We start from the raw sequence: 26,491 nt of genomic DNA on the forward strand, positions 1-26,491 counted from the left end.
ATTTGAAGAGAACATGCGTATCATTGAAAAGTTACACGAAATATCCATGACGGTCGAAGGCAACGCGGTGGATAAAGACCTTTTTGAGAGTAGGTTTTTGCTACTCGATGATCAGTATAAGTCATTCGTTGAATTATCGGATCAATTGCGGGAAATGACAATTGATTTAGAGCTAGATGAGGAAGAGGCATCACAGCTAAAGGCATTCGATAAGGTAGAAGGCTACTACCACGAAATACGAGCTGTGGCAAGACGTGTTCTGATTCGGGAGGTACCTGCAGCGTCAAATAGAGCCTCTTCGAATGAATCCGACGATAGAACGGTACATTTACCCAAAATTACGCTGCCTTCCTTCGATGGGAAAATTGAGAATTTCAAGCCGTTTTTTGATGTGTTCAATAGTCTTGTTCACCTAAACACTAAATTAACTGACATTGAAAAATTCCATTATTTGGTGTCAAGCGTACGAGGTAATGCCCACAGGCTTGTTACTAGTTTGCCGCTAATCGCTGAAAACTATCAAATAGCGTGGAAAACTTTGATCCAACAGTACGAGAATAAACGCCAGTTGGCGTTTCATTATTTAGATAAGTTGTTTAACTATCCATGTTTGAAGAATACTTCTCTGGATTCTTTGCAAAAGTTCATCGAAACATACTCTGAAAATGTGATTGCTTTGCAGACGATGAACATACCTAATTTGGGTGAATTTATTTTGTTCTATTTAGCATCTCGAGTTATGGATCAAGACACTAGGAAACATTTTGAACTTGAGAATAACCGGGTGGACTTTCCATCGGTTCACACGCTTTTAAAATTTGGTCGCGACTACGTTAACGTTCTCCGATCATCGGGAGTAAAGGAGAGCGCACAGTCTATATCATTGAAAGAAGTTAGTTCATCAACCAAATCTTTTGCAAAGAAAACATCTCATTTCCATGTAGCCAAGGTAGAGAAGTTATCATGCCCTGTTTGTTCGCGTGATCATAAGATATATCAATGCGAGAAATTCATTTCTCTATCGATGACGAAGAGAAGGGAATTGGCGAAAACAAAACGGCTGTGCTACAATTGTTTAGGAGAGAAACATTCCTCTAAGCAATGTCTTTCCAAAAACCTTTGTAAAGTATGTAATAATAAACATCATACCTTAGTATGCAATCGAAACTTGTGCTACGACGATGTAGTCCACAAATCTCAAGCCACAAGTGATAAGACACAGTCTTTAAATAATCGACCGGCTGCAGAACTTCTTAAGAATACTGAATCAGTAAACTCTGAATCAGCTGTAGTCGAGGTGGATGGCTCGTCAAATTCAATTTCATGTTCTGCTTGCCAGATGAATTTGCATTATTCTATGGTTTTGTTGGAGACATGTCTTGTACTTGCAAAGAACAAGTCAGGAACGTTCATTCCTATTCGTGCTCTAATTGATCCTGCTTCTCAAGCGAGCTTCATTACAACGGACTGTCAGCAACGGTTAGGTATTCCTCGCAGATCATCGCTGGTCAATTGTTTTGGTTTAGCCGCTACTCCGATTACATCCACCAAGGGCACGGCCTCTGTAGTTATTCGACCGCGTCGACGGGGTCCTGAGCTTCAAGTAAATGCCATTGTTATACCAAAGATAAGCTCAACACAACCCACGGAGCAAGTCCCAGATAGAGTACGCCATCATTTTCAATTCCTAGAATTAGCCGATCCGGAGTATTACAAACCAGGGCCAGTTGATATTTTGCTTGAAGCAGATATGTTTTCTGATATAATGTTGGATAAGCCAGTGGTTCGTTCAAGTGGACTTCCCACTGCCTGGCCTTCGATTTTTGGGTATGTGCTTATTGGGCCATTAAACTCGGTGTCTTCTGCAACTCGTGACTCATCTAACATTTCTACTTGTCTTGTATCTTCGGAATCTGATCTCGATTTAACTCTTCAAAAATTTTGGAGATTAGAGGAAGCACCTATGATTCATATTGTGTCACCGCAGGATGAGTTAGCAGAGGACATGTTTGTTAATTGCCATTATCGAAAGCCAAGCGGCAGATATATTGTTCCTTTACTGCTTAAGGAAATAGATTGTTTGGCGGCATTAGGAGATTCTCAGACGACAGCCATTAGGCGTTACAAATTGCTGGAGAGGAAATTGAATGAGAATCCGCAAGGCAGAGATGAATATAACTCTATTTTGTCCGAATACATCTCACTAGGCCATATGTCTCAAGTCGGATGGGGTACCGGTAAATACTATGTACCGCACCATGCTGTATATAAAGAATGTAGTACGACTTCTCGAGTGAGAGTAGTTTTTGACGCATCTACCAAGACCACTACAGGAACTTCCCCTAATGATATGCTTCTGGTGGGACCCAAGCTTCACCAAGACATATCAGCCTTGATTATTCGTTTTCGCTTACATAAGGTGGCCTTAATAGGTGACATATGTAAAATGTACAGAATGATTGAACTTCGCCCTGAGGAGAGAGCGTATCAACACATAATATGGCGTCCAAATTCAGATTCTGATTTGCAAGAATACGAACTTAATACGGTGACTTTTGGCCTCGCCTCTTCACCTTACTTAGCTATGCGCACTATTAAACAGTTGTGCATAGATGAAGCTCTACGTTATCCTTGTGCAGCAGATGTTGTTTCACGGGACTTATTTGTAGATGATTTGGTTACTGGCACCGCATCTCCCCAAAAGGCAAAGAGTTTAATCACTGAAATAAATAATTTAATGAATGCGGGGGGATTTCAAGTCCGTAAATGGGCATCCAATTTAGTAGAGGTGTTACAAGAGCTTCCGTCTGATCTTTGCCAAATTGAAGTTAACTTTAACTATGATCAAGTTCCCTTAATAAAATTGTTGGGCATCTATTGGGAAGCCAAGTCGGACACATTTTGTTATCATGTACGACAATGGGAAACGCCCAATACCAAACGAGGCATTTTGTCCACAATCGCACGGATATTCGATCCATTAGGATGGATTGCCCCTATTGTTTTCTGGGCAAAATATCTAATGCAGAATTTGTGGAAATTAAAACTGGGTTGGGACGATGAACTTCCGTCTTCTACTTTGAAACTTTGGAAAGAGTTTGTGAAACAATTGCCATCATTGGTTGCTGTCAAAATCCCAAGGTGGATAGGAAAGGACACAACTTTGAATATTGAATGTTACATTTCCCAAATTCTTGGATTTTGTGATGCTTCTGAACGAGGGTACTGTGCTTCTGTGTACGTGCGAATGGGTGATTTAGCAGAAAAGGGAACTGTTCACTTAGTTTTGTCTAAGACGCGAGTTGCACCAATTAAAACTCAATCAATCCCTCGTTTGGAACTTTTAGGAGCTGTCCTGTTATCCAAACTTATAAAATTTGTATTTGATTGTATCTCTGGAATGGTGAAAATAACTCGCGTATTTGCTTGGACAGACTCTAGCACTGTTCTAACATGGTTAGACACCCCACCCCATCGTTTGAAAACCTTTGTTGCTCATCGTATCATGCAAATCAAGGAAAATGCAATTGGTATTACGTGGAATCACATTAAAACTCAAGATAATGCAGCAGATATAGGAAGTCGGGGCTGTTTGCCCAGTGAATTAGTTTATCAGCATTTGTGGTGGCATGGGCCCGCTTGGCTATCGGAACCCTTTGTTAATTGGAAAATCAGTTCTTTCCAACCAATTGAATTCAATCAACTATCGGAAAGTAAACATATTGTAGATTCCGCCTTCACAGTATTTCTGGAACCCGATTTGGAATTTATCAAACGTCACTCATCGTGGTCCAATTTGTTGAGAACTGTGGCATACTGTCGGAGATTTATTACCAACACAAGGGTTAAATCAAATAATCGCATCAGTGGATATCTGAAATTGAATGAAATCAATTCGGCATTGATACTTTGCACTCGAATGACTCAGCAATGTCACTTCAAGGAGGACATTTATCGGTTAAATCGAGGTCTTCCTTGTTCAGTTCCAATTCAACGCTTAAATCCCTTCCTTGATTCAGAGGGTTGTCTCAGGGTGGGTGGGCGTCTTCAAAACTCAATTTTACCTTATAAACGGAAGCATCCATTGTTGCTACCCAAAAATAGTCATTTGACTCACTTGATAATAGACTATTATCATAAGGTGTATTTACACGTAGGGCCAGCTACCTTACAATATTTGTTAAATTTTAAATTTTGGATTATCTCTGCCCGAAGTGTAATCAGGCAGAGAATTTTTAAATGCATCCCTTGCTTCAAGTTGCGTTGTGCTCCTAAAGTGCCTTTAATGGGAGGCTTGCCTTCTCCTCGTGTGCAACCTGCGCGTGCATTCTTGCACACCGGGATTGACTTTGCAGGACCGTTTTTAGTGAAGGAATCCTTGAGAAGGAATGCAAAACAACAGAAGGCGTATATGTGTTTGTTCATTTGTTTAGCAACCAAGGCATGTCATTTAGAAATTGTATCTAGTCTCTCGTCAGAGGCATTTATTGCGGCTTTTGAGAGATTTGTATCGCGAAGAGGTCTGTGCTCAGATGTTTACACTGACCGTGGCACCAATTTTGTCGGCGCAAATAGGTATTTGACCGGATTAAACAAACAGTTTCAAACCTTATTAAAGTGTAATGAAATTTCGGATAAATACTCCATCACAAATATCACTTGGTATATGAATCCCCCGGAGGGACCTCACTTTGGCGGTCTGTGGGAAGCAAATATCAAGTCGGCAAAAGGTTTGTTAAAAAGGACAGTGGGTAGCCAGATTTTAACCTTTGAGGAACTATCAACCTTATTTGCCAAAATTGAAGCGATATTAAATTCCAGACCATTGATCTCTTTGCCATCGGATCCCAACGAGTTGGAAGTTTTAACACCTGGACATTTTTTGATTGGCACACCATTAGTGGCTATTCCCGAACCAAGCCTTTTAGATGTTAAAATCAACAGAGTAACCCGATGGGAACTTGTGAAACGAATTTCTCAACATTTCTGGAATCGATGGACGAACGAGTATCTATCCACATTGCAATCTAGGTCAAAATGGATTTTAGAAAATCCAAATTTAGAACGAGGAGATTTAGTGATTCTTAAAAGGGAGAATAGTCCTCCTTTGCAATGGCCGTTGGCTAGAATTATTGATGTTCATCAAGGAACTGATGGACGAGTGCGAGTTTGCACTGTCCGAACAGCGTTTGGTAATTTTAAACGCCCAGTCTCAAAACTGGCCAAACTGCCTGTTCAATAATGTATTTTTCCTTTCTTTGTATGCTTTGGTTCTCTTTTATTTCGTATGCTAGGGCAATTGTTCATTTTCTTGTACATATCGTTGCTTAGGAACATTCGTGCTGAACCTTTCCCTTCCGTGGGCTGCCCATTTGTACTAAGTCTCTGATGATGGCCCCCTTCAGAGTGAAGAACCTAATTTATAACCTCACCTTTGTTCATTATCTTCCCAGGTTCAGTTAGCACGCTCTTTTGTAGTTTCTTCATATTTCCCTAAGCACTCATGACGTTACTTGTTTATCATTATTATTAAAATTGGCACCCAATTTTGGTGGGTGGGTTATGTTCGGTAAACTTATCATTCGTATTGCCGCCGAGTGGTGCATTGTGTTTTTCTTTTGTTTTGTTTGTGTTCGCCGTAAGAGGGCAAAAGGTTCTCTTTTTTTTGATCCTCGAGACGAGGACAGTCATACAGGGCGCACTCCCCTTCCCGAAGTTGCCCCCGCGACGCTAGCGCCAGGGCAGTAGGCACGTATGGAAGGGTACTACATGAGCTCTCTTGGAATTTGGAAGGAAATTTCGCGCATGCGCAGTGATGCAAACAGGCAGTTCAAATTTGGGAGGCCGAGAAGGAGGGTGGTGGAACCGGCGTTAACGGTTGTTAACGGTCGCCGGCGGATTCAAGCAGGGAGAGCATCTCAGGAGGCCAGATATTTGTGAACAAGGTAAGTGATCCAGTGTATTGTTTCAATGTTAGGTTCGTTGAAATTCGGCCGTACTTTTCACTAAGCGTGAACCCAAAATATTGTCATTGAAATCTTTATTATTCATTATACCGTTTCAGACTATCACATTCGCCATCCGATTTGGAGCAGTTACATGGCTGCCGGGAGTATATGGAATTGACGAAAAGGCAGACAGTTTTCAAAAATGTCGTCATGATCAAGTGAAGAATGCAATTTTTAATATCGGGCTTGATTTAGTGAAACTACTCCCCAGCTCTCACAAGAAGAAAACTTTAATATTACTCGGGCATTGGCGTGAGTATTATTCAGTGATTTCAATACATCAGTTAATTATTTAGTCTGTTTGGTTTTTAGTCTGTTTTAAAAAGTGGGGAGGCCTGCTAAATTTCCATTTGCCTTTTCTCTTAGATTCCCCATTGGATGCCGCTAGAGAGGTTATAATGAAAGAAGTCCCTTCCACCTCCAGTGGGATATACACCTTCTCTCTTGCGTGAGTATTATTCAGATATTTGAATACATATGTTTATTATTGAGTCTGTTTTGTTTTTAGTTTGTGTTAAAAAGTGGGGAAGCCTGCTAAATTACAAAATGTTCTTAAAATCCATAAAATTAAATTTTTATCACACACATGCATTCAGGATTGTAATGATGAAGTAGCAATTGAACTCTGCCTCTAAATAAGACCTTTTCTCCTCATATCTATTTGATAGACAACAATGTCCCTTATTTTTATGGCAATTTCCATGCTATTTTTCCAGCTGCAAATGGAGATCTGGGAGTCGAAGCCGGGGAGACAGCTGAGCTCCTATACTTCTTCGACAGGCTTTTTGATAGCATAAATGGTGATTCCCTGAAGCCACCTGCTGGGAAGCCATTACGGTGTGCAGTGTCCCCTTCATCTCAGCATGTGCAATTTTGGGGTGAGGCTCAGAAACTCCTGCAGTCAATAGTGTTCATTCATGGGCAGAAGGAGAGTAGGACTCCCTCTTTAATTAATTGGGGTAGGACTAGGAAGTAATATTAAGGCCCTTTGGCAAACTTTACACAGCATTGGATTTAAGAACCTTACCCCAAGGAATTTAAATCCAGATCCACTTGAAAATAAGTGTGGGAGCATTCGAAGCTATGGGTTTCGAAATGATGCTCGAACGTGCTTCCAAGTCGTGCTTCTGCTTCCACTTTGATTTCAATTTCATTGAAAGGTTATTTGTTTTCAATGTATTTCATTTTTCATAAAATAGTGGTTTTCTATTATCATTTGTATCATGAGTATATCTGTGTTTCATTTAATTAAAATTTCTAATGTAAAACAAGTGGGTCATAGATGTAGTTCACAAGTCCTACCCCAAGTAATTGTTTCATAGGATTACGATTAGGGATGTGTCGATTCTCAATACCATTGATTCCTATACTTGGTATCGGTATCGAGAATCAATAACTTTAGGCATCGACACATTCCTTAGGATTATAAATTTTGAACATGGGTGGCCAATCTAATATCATTAATAAATCTATTTTTAGTGGTGGTACTAAATTGAACCTAAAAACTGATCAATACAGAAGAATTAACTAATTTTAAAAAAACTTGTACAGATAATCAGTTATCTTTAAACATACACCTATTACTGGTGAAAATGATCGATAACCAATATAATTCACCATTTACTCGTGGTAATTGACGAGTACTGACGGATTTTGCCAGTATTTATAATTAAATTTTTGTAATTAAATGGCTTACAACAGTTACATTTGTCATATAGGTTGGCCATCCCTGGTTCACTTGGTGATTTATAATGTTAGGAGTTAGTATTGGTGCTGATAACACTGAAGCCTGCATGTTGTGTTTTCACAACCACTTTGTGATGCTATTGTTATAAGCCTTCCTTTGAATGCTACTTACCTTGTAAGTTTAAAGTGTTATCAAAATACCACTTTGCAAAACTGAAATCTTCTTGTATTTAAATATCCATGCTTTGATGGCTTTCATGATAAGCCTAATTCAAAAGTATTTTTTATGAATGGTAATGAGTGTTATGATGTGACTTTCCAACACTGAAACCTCCTTGTATTTAAACATCCATATGCTTTTATGGCCTTCCATAATTATAACTGACTTTAATACGTGATATTTTATGGGTGGTATTGTAATATGTAACTTTCCTAAAGAATGTTACTAACTGTTACTTGTATTTGGTGTAGAAGTCTTATTCATATTAGCGCTTAAATTCATGATGCGCTAGAATAAAACTTAGTATTGTGCTTTATGGGATGTATAATGAACTACTGTTATTCTTAAAATTTAACTCGATTTCATTGTACCGCATTTAAACTTTGCATGTGTTACGACATGATTTGGATGTTTGCTTTCATGTTTTGTGGTTTATTTCTGATATCCTGCTTGTAACTACATGATATGTGATTTTTGAGCAATAAAACAAGTACATGTTATTTTGTGTTCTCATTTTCCCTTTCGAAATACGCGGCAATTGAGGTATCCTATAAAGTAGGCATCTTGCACTACGAAAGGGGGCGGGGCTAAGTCGCTCTACTGCTGATAGTTCCCTTCCGCCCACAGTGGCGCTACAAACGCTGGTCCCGTTTTTTAGTATTGAGTGTCCCATGTATGAGGACAGTTGTTAGCAAGGACTAATACGAGACGCGTGCTTGTGCTTCGAACAACCGAGGAGGAGCTGCCTCGGAGACCACGCGCCAGCTCGCCATGGCATTGAAGCCTCCGAATTTCGTGAGTACCATTCGGCGGCAATCCAGTGTAATACAGTCCACTCTCCCCCCTTTTGATTATTAAACAATGATAAAGAAAGGTCAAAACATATTGATGTGAGGTTTCATTTTGTTATGTTAGATGTGGCTGAAGGAAAAGTGGTGATAGATTTCAAATCCATCAAGGAAATGATAGCAGTTGTTTTGATAAAACGCTTAACTAAATATTAGCATTTTTGCTGTGTAAAGGGTATGAATTTATTGTGCAACTAGATTAAGTAAGGGTATTAACCTCTTCCCTACGCAGGGCGTGATCTCACGGCCTGAATTTTCTGATGCTAAAGAAGGAAGGCCGGCTTTTCACGGCTGGAATTTTTCGAAGCGAAAGGCCAAAGGCCGTTTTTTCACGGTTTCGCGGTCAAGCATGCCAAGTGGGTCCCAACCGCCATTAGGGTCCCTCAGCGTGAGAGGTTCGACCCTTTCCTATTGTCCGCGTGGGGATTATCTCGGCCCATTCCGGCTCTCAGTGTCCCACTCAAGGAAGGTGCCCATGGTCAATTATTTGTTTATAAGGTGGAATAACTAAAAACGTAAATGTTGCATTTTTTGAAAATCAATGCGAGTAATTACATTCTGTATGTTCTGCTGATTGGTTCCAAATTTTAAATGGAATTCTAGCGTTCATATTAACGGAGTTGATCATCACCTAGAACAGTTTTTGGAGATGCTAAGGTTAGATGTTTAATTGTTATTTTTATAGCTTACTAGCAAGTTTATAGGAGCGATATTGTAATGATTTACATTTAAAAGTATATGTTACTCAGTTCTTTGTCGTGAGCCAAAATTACAGCGGCTATTTTTAATAACCTTTCACCAACCTTTGAATACAAAGGTATTATAAACGAATTTCGCTATAAATACTGATTAATGCATATCCTAAAAATTCGTAAATTTAATGTACCAATAGGCAATGTTTTACGTAGACACATGTTGTGAGAAGCATTCCATACCATTGCAGGAATAAGAACTGCTCTACCCAGGTAATTACTCTCATATTGTAAGTACTCTCATTGGTGTAAGTATTCTCATACTGATATATGTACGTGGAGGATGATAACCTCACTCTTCTCGGAAAAGCTCATTTGGCTATGATATAGTGCCGTTTTGCTGAAAACCCTAAAAATAACCGTAGAACTTCGTTTAAAAGTTCTACAGGCATTGCAAAATAAAAGGAATACTTTGATGAACTGACATTTAATGCAACAGTAACAATTAAAAAAATTAAAATTGCACTGGCAACAATAAACTGACCGCAAAAGTACGCCGGGATGGGCTGCCTTCGGGGAAAAGGGTCGAGGATTATATTTGCCCAGTTGCCAAGGGACCCCGCGAGGAAAGGTCATTAAGGGGAGGAAGCGACTACCTGGTCAGTCCCAAGCCGAAAAAAAAAAAACCCCGTATGGGGCGAAAAAGAAAATCTCAAACCCTTCCTAGAGCCAAAAGCAACTTCCCACGAAGGAGCTCGGCGCGAAAAGGTTAATAATAATAATAATAATAATGATGATAGTAATAATAATGATGATGATTTTATTTTGGTTGGTTAGCAAGTAACATAGAAATCGTCAAAAGGAGAAAAAAACAAAAGTGATACAAAAGATAATGATACATAATAGTAAACTGCATTGGTTAAATAACAGAAAATAAAAAAACACAACAGGACTCAGTAAAAAAACAAATATGTATGTAGAATAGGATCAAGTATGACAACAGTCACACTTAGATACCATGAATTCAGAAACACAATAATACGCTTCTTCAAGGAGTATATTCTTTACACGGTTTTTGAACAGTGGCAGAGAGGTAAGCATTTTAATGTCAGATGGTAATTTGCTATAATAATAATAATAATAATCTTTATTTGCCGGAAAGACAATTATATGCAATACATAAATTGTATAAGGCACGTCAAAAACACAGGTTGGGTACAAATAAAAGATATAAGGCACAAACAGCAAAGTGAGGAGAGCATATATAATATTACTGTGACAGGTACTCTGATATAGAGTAAAAGCAGCCTGAAAGTAAAAAGTCTTTCAGCTTGTTTTTAAATACCCCTTGACTCATGGGAGCTTTTAGCTCCATAGGGAGCTTATTGTACAAAAGTAGACTCATAAATTGTTCACCACAGGCAGCACTTTTAGTCCGTACATAGGGGACATGCAAATCTTTGTGCTGCCTCGTATAATGAGTGTGAATGCTGGCGTTTGGGACAAAGTCTTGGAAGTTAGTCTTTACTTTGAGAAGTATGGTGAATATATAAAGACAGGGCACAGGTAATATTCGTAGATCTTTAAACAATGGCCGACAGGGTGTCCGATAGGGTTTGTTGGACAATAAGCGTACCACTCTTTTTTGAATTTTGAATATGGTAACGGCATGTGGAGATGAACCCCAATGCAGAATGCTGTACAGAACATGAGAGTGGAATTCACCATAATACAAGAGTAGCAGAACATCTAGTGACACAGTGGAGCGTATATACCTGATTAGATAACACACAGAACTGAGCTTACGTGCCAATTCGCTGATATGCATTGCCCAGGAAAGATTAGAATCAATAGTCACACCCAAAAACTTTGTACTCTCAACTTGTGGTATACATGCACCGTTAAGGTCCACAGTGATCTGCCTATTATTTTTTCCAATATTTGTGAAGTAGATAAGTTGAGATTTACAAACATTAGGCTTCAAACAATTTTTAACACACCATTTATACAACTGCTGGGATACAGAATTAGCAGAGGTACATAAGCTATTCACTTGAGAAGAGGTAACAACAAAATTAGCATCATCAGCATATAACACTGGGGTGATATCAGAGGATCGAAAGACAAAGTTAGTGAGATCATTCACATATACTAAAAACAAGATAGGGCCAAGAACAGATCCTTGGGGGACACCTTGGGAAATAACTTTTGGTGGGGAAATAAATTTCACACCATTGGACACTACAGCAACAGTCTGTGATCTGTTGGCGAGGTATGATTCCAACCAGAGAAATGGAATACCTCTAATACCAAAATAGGATATCTTATTCATAAGAATTTTATGGTTGACACTATCAAAGGCCTTAGATAAGTCATAGAACAAGCCAAGTACTTCAGCTTTGTTGTCTAGAGCATTCAGAATTATATTGACTGCCTGAGAAATAGCTTTATAGATTATTGAGGCTGAATGATGAGGAGTATGTAGAGGAAGGGAAGTAGGGGCTTGGGATGGGTGGATGCCAGTATGCATTATTTGGTGTGTGGTACATATTAAGGGTGCACATCATGGTGAGAGGAGAGTGTGTGGGGGTTTTGTTTGACAAATAAGGCACAACTAAGAATATAAAGGGAGGGAAGTGTGAGGATGGTATAGTCTTAAATAAAGATCTGCCAGGGGTACGAAGAGGGAGGCGAAGCATTGCCTTAATGGCCTGCTCTTGAAGGGAGAAAATCTTTTGGGAAAGGTTGTCATTTCCCTAGAATTAAATGCCGTATGAGATTGGATTTTTGAGTAAAATAGGAGTTTCAGGTCCAGAATAACAATTTGGGCTAGTTTTTTTGCTCAGAAGATTCCAAGGGTGATTTTTTTCATGGTATTCTGCATGTGGTCAGACCAGTCCAAGTTTTCATTGATTACTGAACCAAGAAATTTGATAGAATGAGATGTGATGAGGATGTTATCATTTAAACGAAGTAAGAAGCTGGACGTGGGTGGTTACCTTTTGTGGTGGAACTGCAGGTGAAGAGATTTATGGTGAGTCCATTTGTTCGGCACCAATTGCTCATATCTTTGGAGAGTTCGGAGAATAGTATTGAAGAGTTTGGAGAATAGTATTGAAGAGTTTGGAGAATAGTATCTTATGATTGATACTATCGAAGGCCTTACTAAGATCATAGAAAATCCCTAGTGTAGCATTTGTGGCCCTTGTGGATATGGCTAAGTAGCTGAAATATGGCAGTGGTGGTGGATTTCCCAGCTAGGTTAAGCCATGCTGGACTTGGTCTAAAAGCTGGAATGACATAAGAAAGTTAGTGAGACAATTGAGAAAAATTTTTTCGAAAATTTTGGAAAGGCTAGGAAGCACTGATATTGGCTGGTAATTGTTAGGATCAGCATTAGGACCATTTTTGTGGATAGGGTTAACATAGGCTAATTTCAGGTAGTTGGGGAAATGATCTTCATCAAAGGTAGCATTAATTATCTGAGATAGGGGGTCTCATATATAATCTTTGGCAGTCTTCAAGATAGGGGTGGGGATTTCATCAAACCCTGAAGACCATTTGTTAGAGAATGTATTCAAGGTTTTGTTGACCTCAAATGGATCGGTTGGGAAGAGAAAGAAGGTCTTAGATGGCGAGGAACTGTTTGGAAAACTAGGATAGATAGGGTGATCATGATTTCCATTGCAAAACATGGAGTTGGACAGTCTGCAACTTTCAAGGGATCTGCGACTGGAGTGCCACCAAAATTAAATTCTTTCTTTATGGGTGTTTCGTGTTTGAGTTGCTTTGGTATTGCACTTAATGACATCCCAAGCAGACTTTATCGGAATAGTGGAGAAAAGGATGTAACTTTCATTGATGATTTTTCTATGGTTCCTAACATGTTGTTTGAAGGCCTTGAGACTGCTTATAATAAGTCATTAGACTGTTGTCTACATACTTGGCTTGACAATGAAGTTCGCGCAATCGTTGGCTTTCAGCAACAAGGTCGTGGGAGTAGAACCTTCTCCTAGTACCCTCTGGCCGACAATGATAAGTTTTCTTCGGGAAAGCTGCATTGAAATGCACTATGATCGTGTTGACAAACTTATTAAATTTATCATATGTGTTATTAGTTGCATAAGCATCACCCCAATTTTCAAGTGATATTGAGTCTACAAAATTAAGAATGGAGTCAGCATCAAAAGTTCTTTTACAGACAGTGTGAGGAGTTTGTACGTTTGCTGCAAGATTTAAGTGAAAAATGGAGTGCATGATGGTCAGACAAAAAGGTGGCTAAGGTATGTCACACTAAGTTCACACACTGATAAGTAGGTCAATTCATTTTGAGGATGATTAAGTTATTCTAGTCGGTAAATCATGTATGATCATTAAGCCGTGACTATCAAACAAGCTTCTAAGATCAGACCTGTAATGGGAGTCAGTCATAATATCTACATTTAAGTCACCACACAAAATTAGATAGTCGGCACTTTGAGAGGGAGAGAACAGGATTGCATCATTTAGTCCATCAATGAAGTTGTTTAACACTAGAAGGACGGCAGGGGTCATTTGACCCATTTTCAGAATTCAAAATTATTTTTCTCTTATTAAAATATTTGTCACGGGCCAACAGTATTGTCAACCTCTTACAAGAATGGAGCAATAACAATTTTCTTCTTCTTAGTAAAGAAAAAACCAATCTAATCCATTTTGTTAACAAAAATAAGCCTTCACCAGACATTTCAGTGTCTCTTGACGGTACAATGATTCCCCGGAGCAACAAAGCCTCCTTCCTGGGGGTTACCCTTGATAGCAGTCTAAGTTGGGACAGCCATGTTTCCAGTCTACGTAAAAAAAACTGTGCAGTGTGCTTTTTGGTTCGCTCGATTAGGTCAACAGTGAACAATGAAGTGCTAATCTCAATTTATTATGGTGAATTCTATTCCCACGTTATTTATAAAGTTTCTTCTCCTGACCTTCCTTATTATAACAACAATGTAATGTTTATGCTCTTGGAGTATAGGTCATGATAAATTAAACTCACATTTGGCCAACGTTTCGGAGATTTATTCTCCTTCCTCAGGGCTCTTAATTATAATGAATGTTTACAAAGAAAATAAAGAAAATAAATTAATTAAGTGGTTACAAAAATTTGAATACAATTGTGCAGTACAAATTCATTGGTAAATTAAAAATTGTGTACAGAATTAAACAACATACCTGTGATAGAAAAGTTTCGTTACTAGGCTAATCATGGTTACTTATAAATATTGATTCATTTGTTAACAATGGTATCTAAATTATACTAAACAATTTTAATTTTGATGAATTAAATAATAATAAATTTTGCTTAGGTGTTCGATGTCTGATCTTTTATTGCAACTGTTATTTGATTTTGATATGTAAACCATTTCTTTAACCCATGAACGGCTAGCGTGCCCATATGGGCACAGCTGCAGTGGTCTAAAGAATTTCGTATAAATTCTAACTTAAACCTTATAGAGCATACTGTTTTCGCCTAAAATGATTACAATTTATCACTTTATTCGGTTCGTGTGCTTACGGCCAGCATTTATACCAGCAGTTAACTGTGGCATGATAGGTATTCTTACTCACTCTGTTCGAGGCGGAAAAAGAGGAAAAATGGCCAAGTGTCTTCAGTAAATGCGATTTTTTTCCTTTTTATTTTTTATACTCGGCTAAGTATTTAATTTAATCCTCATAATGAATGTTGTCAAATTCGGTTTCTTTTGCAAGCATAGTGATATCTTTCGTATGAGACAAGGAATTTGAATTTATTTTTGGGTGATCCCATATGGGCACGCTAGCCGGTAGCCGGGGGTGTCTTTTTTGGCGGGTGTCCTTCGCTACAATCGCTGTTATTGGGTCTGTTATCAAATAATTTCGATGTAAAACGCTAAGTTTTTGTCAATCTTTCATTTTTTTTCTCATGTCACTTGATTTTATAGGCATCAATATTTTTTTGTAATATTTCCATTAATTTTTAGTACAAAAAATGCATTTTTTACAATTCAACACTTTTATTCACCGTGCCTGCGTTATACTTCACTTAACTATCTAGTATGAATAATGATAGGGCTATTTTCTACCACTGGTATACATACCCAACAATCAAGGGCATGGAGAAAGGGGAAAGGATGTTTGATAAATACAATGATGAAGCTCATTGTGAACAGCTTTGTATCGCACATAAAACTTTGTAACAATAAAAAGTAGATTGAACCTTGATCACATCGACCACATTGAACTCGTGGTCAAATTTTCCAACTAAGTCCAATCCCTGGTTGTAAGTCGCAAGGAGACAATCAAGGCGAAAGTTAACAAGCAACCATTTCAAGCTCCGTCAGTTTTAGTCCTGAAAAGGATGGAGGAGACAGTAAAATGACCGAGACGTACATATAAGCACGAGATGACGTGTCATCCGCTGAGAATATATTCCTCGAAATGAATTTCGCTGAATTTACGGTAAATCCCTAGTTGAGGTTTCCGAAATGTTCATGACGGAAGAAATTTATTTTTCTCTGTTCTATTCAATTCTTTTCTGAGTGGTTATTGCTGTCTGCAGGAAGTGAATTTTTGGGAGAGTGGCGATGATGTCCGAAACACTGTGGTGTATAATACCATTCACAAGGTTGCAAAATATAATGAGGGTTTTTCACTGTGCAGCTGATAATCACTACGATAACAGCGAAAAAATGTGCACACTTAGGCCATTCATAAATATGATAAAGTACGTTTGTTCAGAAAACTATGTGCCAACTCCCGAGCCAAAATATCATAAATCCATGATAAAATATTTTGGCAATCATGGCTGCAAACAGTTCATACGGGGTGAACCTATAAGTTTCGGCTTTAAAATATAGTATTGAGTGCTTGAATACTCCTCAAGATTACTTGGTGGACTTCAGCATATAGCAGGGAGTGAGTGTTGAAGAAAAAAATAACTACCATAAATTCGTAGGTAAATTCTCTTCGTCTTTGCTTATCACGTTTGACAATTTACTACAGCAAGCAATAAATGTTTTCCATTTATTTTGACAATAGGTTTACTAGCTTCTCTCTCATAAGTCAGTTAAAATCTCAAGGATATGAGGGCACTGGGAGGGTTCTGCGAAAAAGGATACCCAAAAGTTTCCCATTGATCGAAAAAACAGCTAGCTAAGCAGCCCCGCTGCTCCCATGCTTTCGCACGGGAGAGAGAAAGGAGTATTGTTGTAGCTAGATAGAATGACTATTCGGTAGTGACTGTTAAGTCACCTTGCCAATGTGTACACCCACTCACAAAGGTCACGAGATTCCCACGTGTTACCTCAAAAACTGTACAAGTTAGGCAGCCAGCAGTGGTCTCTAGCTACAATATTTAGGTGGGCGGAGCTGATCCCACGGATCAAAATATCAACAGATACAGGAATGTTATCAGAGGAAAAAATGGTGATGGTCCACATGAAGCTATCTCCTTGATGGTGTCATTGTAAATTCCTGGATCTGTACGGAAAATTCTGATTCATTTATACCGCAGTAAGCCTTAGGCGAGAGATTGCACAAGTGTTTTTGTAACGAAGATGTACCTTTCCTAGACCTGGTGGTCGTATTTAACCTTCCCTATAAAGTGCAACTAATCATAGAAAGTCTGATGACATATGGTATGATGACAGAGATAACCAATTTGTCCCGTTTCATAGACGCCGATGTTCTTATGAAGAATATTCTTCCCGCGCGCGCTCAGAATGTGCTAAGTGCCCAGGTATTTGCCTTCAATGGAATTCTGACTATCATGCTCTGCAATTGAAAACCCAATTTATAGTTGCCAAAGACTTTACCAGCAATGTAGGACTAATTTTGTTAATAAACTCATTGATAACATGTTTTTTTTCATTCAATAACTGTTTTCAAAACTGAGTTTTATACTGTTCATTTCTATGGACAGGCAAAAAAAAATGTTTAAACCTAAAAAAATAAAGTATAATGAATTGAAATTACTTCAAATTGTCAAATTAAAGAAGTATTATAGGTAAATGCAAAATATATGGCGTATCACACAATAAAAATGAGAATTATGATGGTTCGAGCGATTCTTCTGCAGAATGCAGACCGGTGGCCGGAACGGCTAGCGTGCCCATATGGGCACACCCCCTCTAGCAAGAACGAATCAACAGAATTTTAAAACTAAGTGTTTATCTGAATGCTTGGGCAGTAATTAAGCAGTTTTTAACGGAAAAACAAAATAAAACTCCGAAAAAAAACTCCGCTGTTTAAGGGTTAAATAATCTTTTCTTAAAATTGGTTTCTATGTCTAAAATTTTGGTGTTCTCGCAATCAAAATGATGGTTATAGTCTAGACTGTGATTTGCAAGAGCAGAAAGAGTGATTTTATTTTTTATTGATGATTTGTGCTGGGATATTCGGTTTTTTAAATATTGAGAAGTTTGACCAATGTAACAACTATTACAATCGAGGCATGGTATGTGGTATATTATGTTACTTTTTAGTTTTTTTGGGGTTTCTGATTTTATTTTTGTGTACAGAAGTCTGCTTTGCGTGTTAGAAATTTTGTGTGCAATTTTATAATCTAATTTTTTGAAAACTCTAGTAAGTTGTTCAGATAATTTATTTATATAAATGATTCCACGGAATGGGGACGTTATTGTGTTTGTTAAAGCTAATTTATTTGGTGAATTCTGTGTTTGTGGACATATAGCGTTGTTTTTTTGTAGTATACATTGAATGAGTCTTTTTGGAAAATTGTTTTTTATTAGAATGTCCTCGATTATTTTTAAGTTTTTTTTTGTGAAAAATTTTATCACTCAGATTTAGCGCTCTAAATTTTAGTGCATTGGCTATATTTATTTTATGTCGTAGAGGATGATGAGACTGAAAATTTAGATATCTGTCTGATTTATGCGGTTTCTTCCACCAATCCACACTTATGGATCCATCTTGATTTCTTATTGTCAACATATCAAGGAATGGAAGTGTGTTATTATTTTCAAATTCTATTGTGAATTGTAATTTAGGATGGAAGCAATTGAAATAATTTAAAATTGTGTTCTCGTGTATATCACTGGGTAATGCTAGATATAAATCATCAACAAATTTGTAAATTAAGGGAATATTAAATGGTAATTTAGCGATAATATTGTCTAGGAGGTGATTCATGGTTAGGTCAGCTAATATGGTCGCCACTGGGGAACCCATAGGTACTCCATCATTCATTTGATATTGACGATCCTTATACTGCAAATAGCCTTGATTAACAGCAATATCAAATAATTCAGTAAATTCTTCTTTGTTTAGAAGTGTATGATTGGATATTACTTCCCAATTATCTATCACAATGTTGTTTAATAAATCTAGTGGTATGTTCGTAAATAATGATTTTACATCAAGTGAGCATATTATATAATTTAGGGGAATTCTTTGTTGTTTAATTTTATTGAAAAAATGGAAGGAGTCTTTAATGTTGTATTTGTCTGAGGATAGATGTGTAAGAATTTTTGCAATAAATTTGGCGCATTCATATGTAGGACTATCCCACACAGCAGGGGAATATCCCATGAATATGCTTAGAATATTCTCCAAGGTATATTGGAATATTCTTAGAATATTCTCAATGCTCTCAGGATATCCCAAGAATATTCCTGGTATATACTATACGTCCGCCCTAACGCATATCCCAGGAATATCCTGCGGGAATATTCCTGGGATATTCTAAGAATATTCCCAGCATAGTTCAGGAATATTCCCGGGATATTCTCATAGGAATATTCCTGGGATATTTCAGGATTATGCTCAGCATAGTCCAGGAATATTCCCAGCATAGTCCACGAATATTCCCAGGATATTCCTTCAGGAATATTCCCAGGATATTCCTCAGGAATATTCCCAGGATATTCCTCAGGAATATTCCCAGGATATTCCACAGGAATATTCCCAGGATATTCCTCAGGAATATTCCCAGGATATCACCATAAGAATATATTGATATTTCTATTGGAATAATGCCATGAATATATTTACAAAACTTACCACTGGTCTTAGAGGTATATTTGGTTTATGATCTTTCACTAAACCATACAGTTTAGGTGGAGTGCCATTGTTTTTTATTAGTGTGCATTTCGTTTTTCAGTCTATTTTCTTATCTTTAAAAAGCTTTTTAACAAAAGTATTCACTTTAGCTTGAAGTGAAGTGGTAAAGTTTTTCTTTTTGGGAATTTCCGTATAGATATCATTATCATCAAGTAATTCTTTAATTTTTTTATCATATTCATGTTTATACATTATTACTGTGTTGTTAGATTTATCAGTTTTAAGAACAATTATATCAGGATTATTTTTTTAAAAAATCTTAGTTTTATGAAGTATATTGAGTAAATTTGATGATTTTGAATGCTGTATTTGTCTTTGAATATAGTTAGTTATAATGTTAGTGCATTGTGCCCTAGTTTTGTTTTTAATGGATGAATTTTTAAAATCAAATATAATGTTGTCAATGTCTGCTAATAGTTGTACCATCGGAAAGTCTTTCATTGTGTAGGGGAGAGCAAATTTAGGACCTAAGCTAAGGAAATTAGCTATATTACTTGGAACGGTGATGTCTGTTAAATATTTTAGCCATATGGTATTATCATTTTTCAAAACATTACCAATTAATTCATTAAATTTTTTGATATGCCTTTGTTTTACTAGATTAAAAAACTGCTCAAAAAACTTTTGTTGATAACAAAAAAATGTTTCACAATCTTGTTTAGGAATCAATAAAGATAGTGATTCTTTTTTTACATTCAGCTCTTTCAAAATGTTTTGTAATTCCCAATTACAGATTCTAATCTCGGTGAGTAAAATGGATCTTTTAAATTTGTAAATAAGTTTTTCAACATCGTTAGAGAAAGGGTGATTTGAGCTTATTAGTGAATGAGTACATTTTACATTGTTAATAATATGAGTAGGGAAAACCTTAGATATTTTACATTTGAGTAAAAAAATACTCGTATTCTTTTTGCTCGCTAAACATTTTGTAAGTTTGGAAATTTCATTAACTATTTGTAATGCTTTCCTACCATATTTAATTCGAAACTGGGAGTAAAAACCTTTCACATATGTTGTGGATTCACTGAGTTTAATTTATCATGACCTATACTCCAAGAGCATAAACATTACATTCACGTTATTTATAGCATCCTTTTTTGGGGCCCTTTTCCTTGTGCTCATGTTGTTTTTAAAATACAAAAGAAGATAGTGAGACTGATGTGTAGTGCACCCTTTAGAGCTCCATGTCGCCCTCTTTTCAAGAACGTCTCCATTCTCCCAATTCCGTGTGTTTACATGTTGAGTGCAATCATCTGTGCTAAATGCAATCTTGGTCTGTATGCTACCAACGATAGTATTCACGACCACTACACCAGGAACTCTAGCAATTTACATGTAAAGTTCATCAGAACCAGTAAAACCAGTCCTTCCCCCCTTAACATGGGCCTACTACTATACAACAAGCTTCCTAGAAACATTAAGAGCTTGGAAAAAATGTCTAGTTTTAAATTTAAGGTGAAGGAGTTCTTTTTTATGCATTTATTTTATTCCATTGACGAATATTTAACTATGTGAATATGTTCTGTATGGGTAATGTTTATAATTATTTCCTTAAATGTCTTTTTTTTGTAACTAAACATTGACGTGCCGTATATCATGGAACATGTATGTACCAATGATCTCCAGGCAAATAAATATTATTATTATTTTAAATTTTGAAACTTTTTCACTTTATTCATTTTAGTCTATATTTTGATAAATTGGCAAAAATTCAACCTTAATGTTTTGTTTTAAATTTTTGTGACATGTTATACCTAGAAGGACGGCTGGGGGTCATTTGACCCACAACTTGTTTTCGCGTTATTCTCTCCTTTTTTTCTTGCCCGTGGGCCTCTTTTGAGCTATGTATACCTTATAATCGATAAGTGGCTAGTGTGGTAGATGATTTACTTCATTTTGAACCAGCAAGTACCCGGTTCAATGCCAGTTTTGCCACAAGGGCTCCTACCTGTACTCCAAAACCTAGGCATAGTGACTTGTTGTGTTCAATCTTTCGATATTTTACGCGCAGCAAACGGAAATAAAACGTTCTCAATCCTTGATTTGCGTGGAATTCATGCAATTATGATATTTTAATTTTGTATTCCTTTTATTCTTCAATGATTATTGTATTGAAAATCATCACGCATCCCGTGACTGTTTTCTGTCGGCCAAGATTCAGAGCTCTTAGAGACATTATTTTTCATCATCGCCTCATCAGGTTTATGAATAACTGTTTCAATTTTCTGTCCTGATGGCTCTGTCACTCGGCCTTTCCCCTTTGCCGTGTGTCCAGCCTTAGTGCCGCCTGACCCCGTCGGAGTTTGGGGAGGGGGGTTGGACAGCACACTGCGCCTTGGGGAAAAATCCTCTCTCCTTTATAGAGAGCGGAGGAATTGGGTGGACTGTAAAATTCTACTGTTTATCCTACCCTTGGAATCCGCACGTAGGATGGAGAAGAAGCATTACTGCAAGTTCTTGGAAGATACGAATCAGGATACGGTTGGCGATTGAGTCCCTGCCTTTCAAACGGTAATTAGCGTTACTTTTGAAATTTTTGTCCTTTTGTATGAATTTCTAATGCTCTCCAGCTATCTATACCTCCAATGCAACTGGAGAAGATTCTACCAAATTGCGCTTTAGTTTGTAGATTTTTTCGCATGCATGTCAGTAGCGAGTTGAGGAAGAAAGTAAGAAGTCGAGAAATAAATATCAAGAGAAGAGAACTGTCGCCATTCTGTTAGATGCTGTCGCCAGCTGTAGGGAATATAAGATCAGTCTGGAAGTGAATCGGAAGCATCAATTCAAGGACATTCTGACCAATCCATCGTCATCTGCGTGTGATGGAAGCGACGAAGTCCAAGATAGTGAATCCGATGGCGACTTTGGCTTAACAGCAAATGCACACCTCTATCCAATGAAATGCAGCTGCCCTTTTATGACAGGGTTCCTGCTCAACCGTGAAAACCTAAATGCCTAAATAGTTGAATTGCTCAATCTGCTCAAGTTTTTCACCACCCACCTTTATCTTGAGTCTCACATTCATCGCTCGTGATGCTTTACAAAACCGCATAACCTTAGTTTTCTTGTGATTAATCCTCATCCCATACTCCTCGCAACGCTCGTATAACGCATCCACTAGAGCCTGAAGCCCCCTCGCTGACTGGCTATACAGATTACGAATCAGTCGTCTATCCCTCCAATCTACACCTATTCTCTTGAGAATATTCATCAACTTTACCCAGTTCACCCTATCAAGCGCTTTTTCAAAATCCACGAAACACGCATATACGTCCTGGTCATATTCTAGGTTCCTCTCCACGAGGGACCTCATTATTGCTATTGCATTACGAGTTGGCTTCCCTTTTCTGAAACCAAACTGATCTTCGCCCAAACACTCGTTTGCCCTCGCCTCCATTCGTCTGTTCAATATCCTCAGTAACACTTTCGCCGCATGAGATATTAGGCTGATAGTCCTATTATCTCCGCATTCCACAGCTTTCTTCTTTTTCGGAAGCGGAATTAAAACCGTCTTCACAAAATCCTCCGGCCAACATCCCTCCTCATAGATCCTGCGCACTAGTTCGAAAAACCTTTTCTCAACCTCCTTCCCTAGATTCTTCAGAAGCTCACACGGTATATTGTCCACGCCTACTGCTTTCCTAGCCTTCATATCACAAAGTGCTCTCTATATTTGACTACCTTTGAATCTTGTATCGACTGTTGAAAAAAATTGTGTAATCTTTGCCGATGATGTAAGTGTTGTAACTCTTGGTAAAACTGTGAATGATCTAATTGTTTCTAGTGAACAGGTACTTCAAAAAATGTTAAATTGGTGCAGAGGAAATGATCTAGTGATAAACTGTCAAAAAACGCAAGCTGTAATCTTTTCAGCTAAGAGCAACAGACATGTGAATCACTCCCAGCTTTTTATAAACAATTGCTTCAATGGTAGAAGAGTTAAAATTCCTAGGAATTCATGTGGATCAGCATCTGAAATGGGATACACATGTCACAAAATTGTCCAAAACGTTGAACTCAGTGTTTTATCTTGTATCTGTTTTGAAGCATACTGCCAGCCTAAATGTGGTCAAAACTCTGTACTACGGTATCTTCTATTCCCAGATCTCTTATGGCATCATACTCTGGGGAAATTCCTCTAGAGCAAAGAATATATCCTTAATTCAAAAAAAGTTAATTAGGTCCATGTGTAACGAGTCTTATAGGGCACATTGTAAACCTCTTTTTCAGAGACTGGGAATTCAAACTTTTCATTCTGTGTATATTAATAATGCCGTGCTGTATACTAAGAAACACCTTACTGATTTTAAAACTAATAAATTTTATCATTCATACATGACAAGGAGTTGTGATGATGTGCATGTTTCAATGTCTAATCTAAGTGCAACTTCGAAAGGGCCTCATGCAATGTGTGTAAGGTTATATAATGGTCTGCCACTCAGTGGCGGATACAGATGGGGGGCGCGGGGGGCGCGCGCCCCTCCCTTGCGGGTCCGGCCGTATTGGCAAACATGGCAGAACCACGATTGTGACTTTTTTTATATCATAAGATGGCATTGTCTTATATATGTGTATAATTACATTAATTAAAATTTTATTTTACTCTGCCTGTGACTTGATTATTTTTTATTGCGATATCGCGATAAAAAGTAAAGGCAACTCAATATATCTTTTGCGCCCCCCCCTTGAGTGTTTTCTGTATCCGCCCCTGCTGCCACTAAGTATAAAAAAGGAAGAAAGATTTTCCGTGTTCAAACAAAAAGTTAGCTCTTATCTTCAAGATAAATGTTTTTACTCAGTGAATGAATATCTGGCATCTACACATTGATTGTATTCGTGTATATATATTTTTTTCATGACGTGCCCTATGTACTCACTTTGGTATTTGTATCTTTTGGGCAAATAAAACTATTCTATTCTATTTCCGAATCTAATATCCCCGGCCCAAGATTATCTTCCTCCACCGCACTTTCCTCCTCTAAACTCAATCTCTCCGGCCTGTTTCTTCCGTCATACAGATCCTCCACATATTCATTCCATCTACTCTGTACCTCTTCCCGCTCGGTTAGCATCCTCCCATCTTTATCCTTAATTTTAGACATGGCTTGTCCTCTTTTGCCGCCCAATAGCGACTTAACTTTGGCGTACAACGCGCTTACTTATCCGTCCATCTGGAACTTTTCCATTTCCTCACACTGTCTTTTCCACCAAGCCTCCCTTGCCCTCTTAGTTTCATGTCGTAATTGATTATGCAGTTCCCTTTACATTCTTTTGCCCTGTTCTGTGTCCACGTCCTTCCACTTCCTCCTCTCCTCCATTTCCCTTATCATGTTCTCCGTTATCCACGGCTTCTTTATCCTTCGACTGTCAATGTAACCAATTGACTTCTCCGCCGCTTTGACTATTCCCGTTTTAATATTATCCCATCTTTCCTTAACAGTCTTAGTACTTTCAAACTCCTGTATACTGATGTCCACTAGTTCCTGATATTCTCTTCTCATACTCCCCTTCAGGGCTTCTACGTTCCATTTCTTCGCCTTCCTAACTTTCATAAGTCTTTTGAATCTTACGTTGCATTTCATGAGCACTAGATTGTGGTCCGAATCCACATCCACTGCAGGGAAGCTGCGTAAGTTTTTCACACTATTCCTAAACCTCTGTCTTACCATAATGTAGTGTATTTGATATCTCCCCACATCTCCTGGACTTTTCCATGTGCACCTTCGCCCTTGATGATGATTGAACCGCGTGTTTGTGATGAATAATTTGTTTCTCCTACAAAATTCTGCTGCTTTCTCTCCCCTGTCGTTCCGTATTCCTAGACCAAAATCTCCTATTTCGTGTCCATCCCTCCATTCCCCGACTGAGGCGTTCCAGTCCCCCATCACTACCAGATTTTTCTTACCAGGTGTGTCTCTAATTATTTCCTCGAGCTGTTCATACACCTCATCTACTTCTTCCTCCCTATGATTGCTAGTGGGCATGTAAACTTGGACCACCACAAGGTTTGTGGGCCGCACCTCAATTTCTACCACCAGAATCCTATCGCTTACCTGGTCTATACCTACCACACACTTACCCATCTTCCCATTTAATACTAAAGCTACCCCTCGCTGGCTCTCTTCCCCTCCACTATATATAACCCTATACCCATCACTCCAATAGTCCCCCCCATCCCTCCACCTCACCTTGCATAATCCTAAGATTGGCCAGATCTGGCAAATTCCAGCGGAGACATCACTGTAGTGCACCATATTACGCAAATGCAATATGCATGAGGGAAACAAGCCAATTGACCTTGGAATCATAATGAAATAGATCAAATGAATGTCAGCAGCATTAAACAATGAAGGCTTAGGCTTTAATAGATTATGATTCATTAGATGTGATTTTTTTGCTAATTCACCTAAATTCGGAACAAAACATGAAATTTCGTTTTTTTTACTGATTTCACGTTATTTTGTGTTATTTTGCGATATTGCATCTCGAAAATTTCACGGAACTCTACCGATGGTCAGTCCCTCTAATGTGGGTTGGTTCACCCTCGACTCCGAGCCTAATCCGTCCCTTTCCCAAGGACCCCAGCTCGCGAGGGACAGACCCAAAAGACTGGAAGGGCCCTCACCTATCTGGGCCACGTTTAGTACATTTTACAGTTCTTGTAGTGCTATCTACAATTTATTGCCTTTATCATCTTCCTTATCACACCAGAGATGCAGGCATTTTTTAATCGTCTTTCTACGATGATTATTTAGAATTTTGTCCAATCTGCGATACAAGACCCCTTCTGATTTGGCAGCACCGTAGCCATCAACTGTAGGATGGGATGTGGAAAAGCCCTCTTTGCGCCTGATGCCCAAGAATGGCAAACCCTGTTCTGACCTGGGATTTGAAAAATGTTATGCATACTAACCTGATTGTCGATCACAACTAATTTTCAAATTA

The 26,491-nt window shown here is 38.1% G+C and overlaps 1 protein-coding gene and 1 long non-coding RNA gene across 2 annotated transcripts in view; both read left to right on the forward strand.

Moving 5' to 3' along the window:
• The window catches only part of LOC124168126 (intraflagellar transport protein 81 homolog), a 328,055-nt gene that overhangs the window by 253,501 nt on the left and 48,063 nt on the right, over window positions 1-26,491 (forward strand). The gene's annotated exons all lie outside the window — the stretch shown is intronic.
• Window positions 5,825-7,052, forward strand: LOC124168127. The gene is made up of 4 exons (XR_006866848.1): window positions 5,825-5,945; window positions 6,065-6,260; window positions 6,375-6,456; window positions 6,725-7,052. It is a non-coding gene; the product is annotated as an uncharacterized LOC124168127 (long non-coding RNA).

The sequence above is a fragment of the Ischnura elegans genome, chromosome 11, assembly GCF_921293095.1.
Source record: "Ischnura elegans chromosome 11, ioIscEleg1.1, whole genome shotgun sequence".
NCBI classification, from domain to species: domain Eukaryota; kingdom Metazoa; phylum Arthropoda; class Insecta; order Odonata; family Coenagrionidae; genus Ischnura; species Ischnura elegans.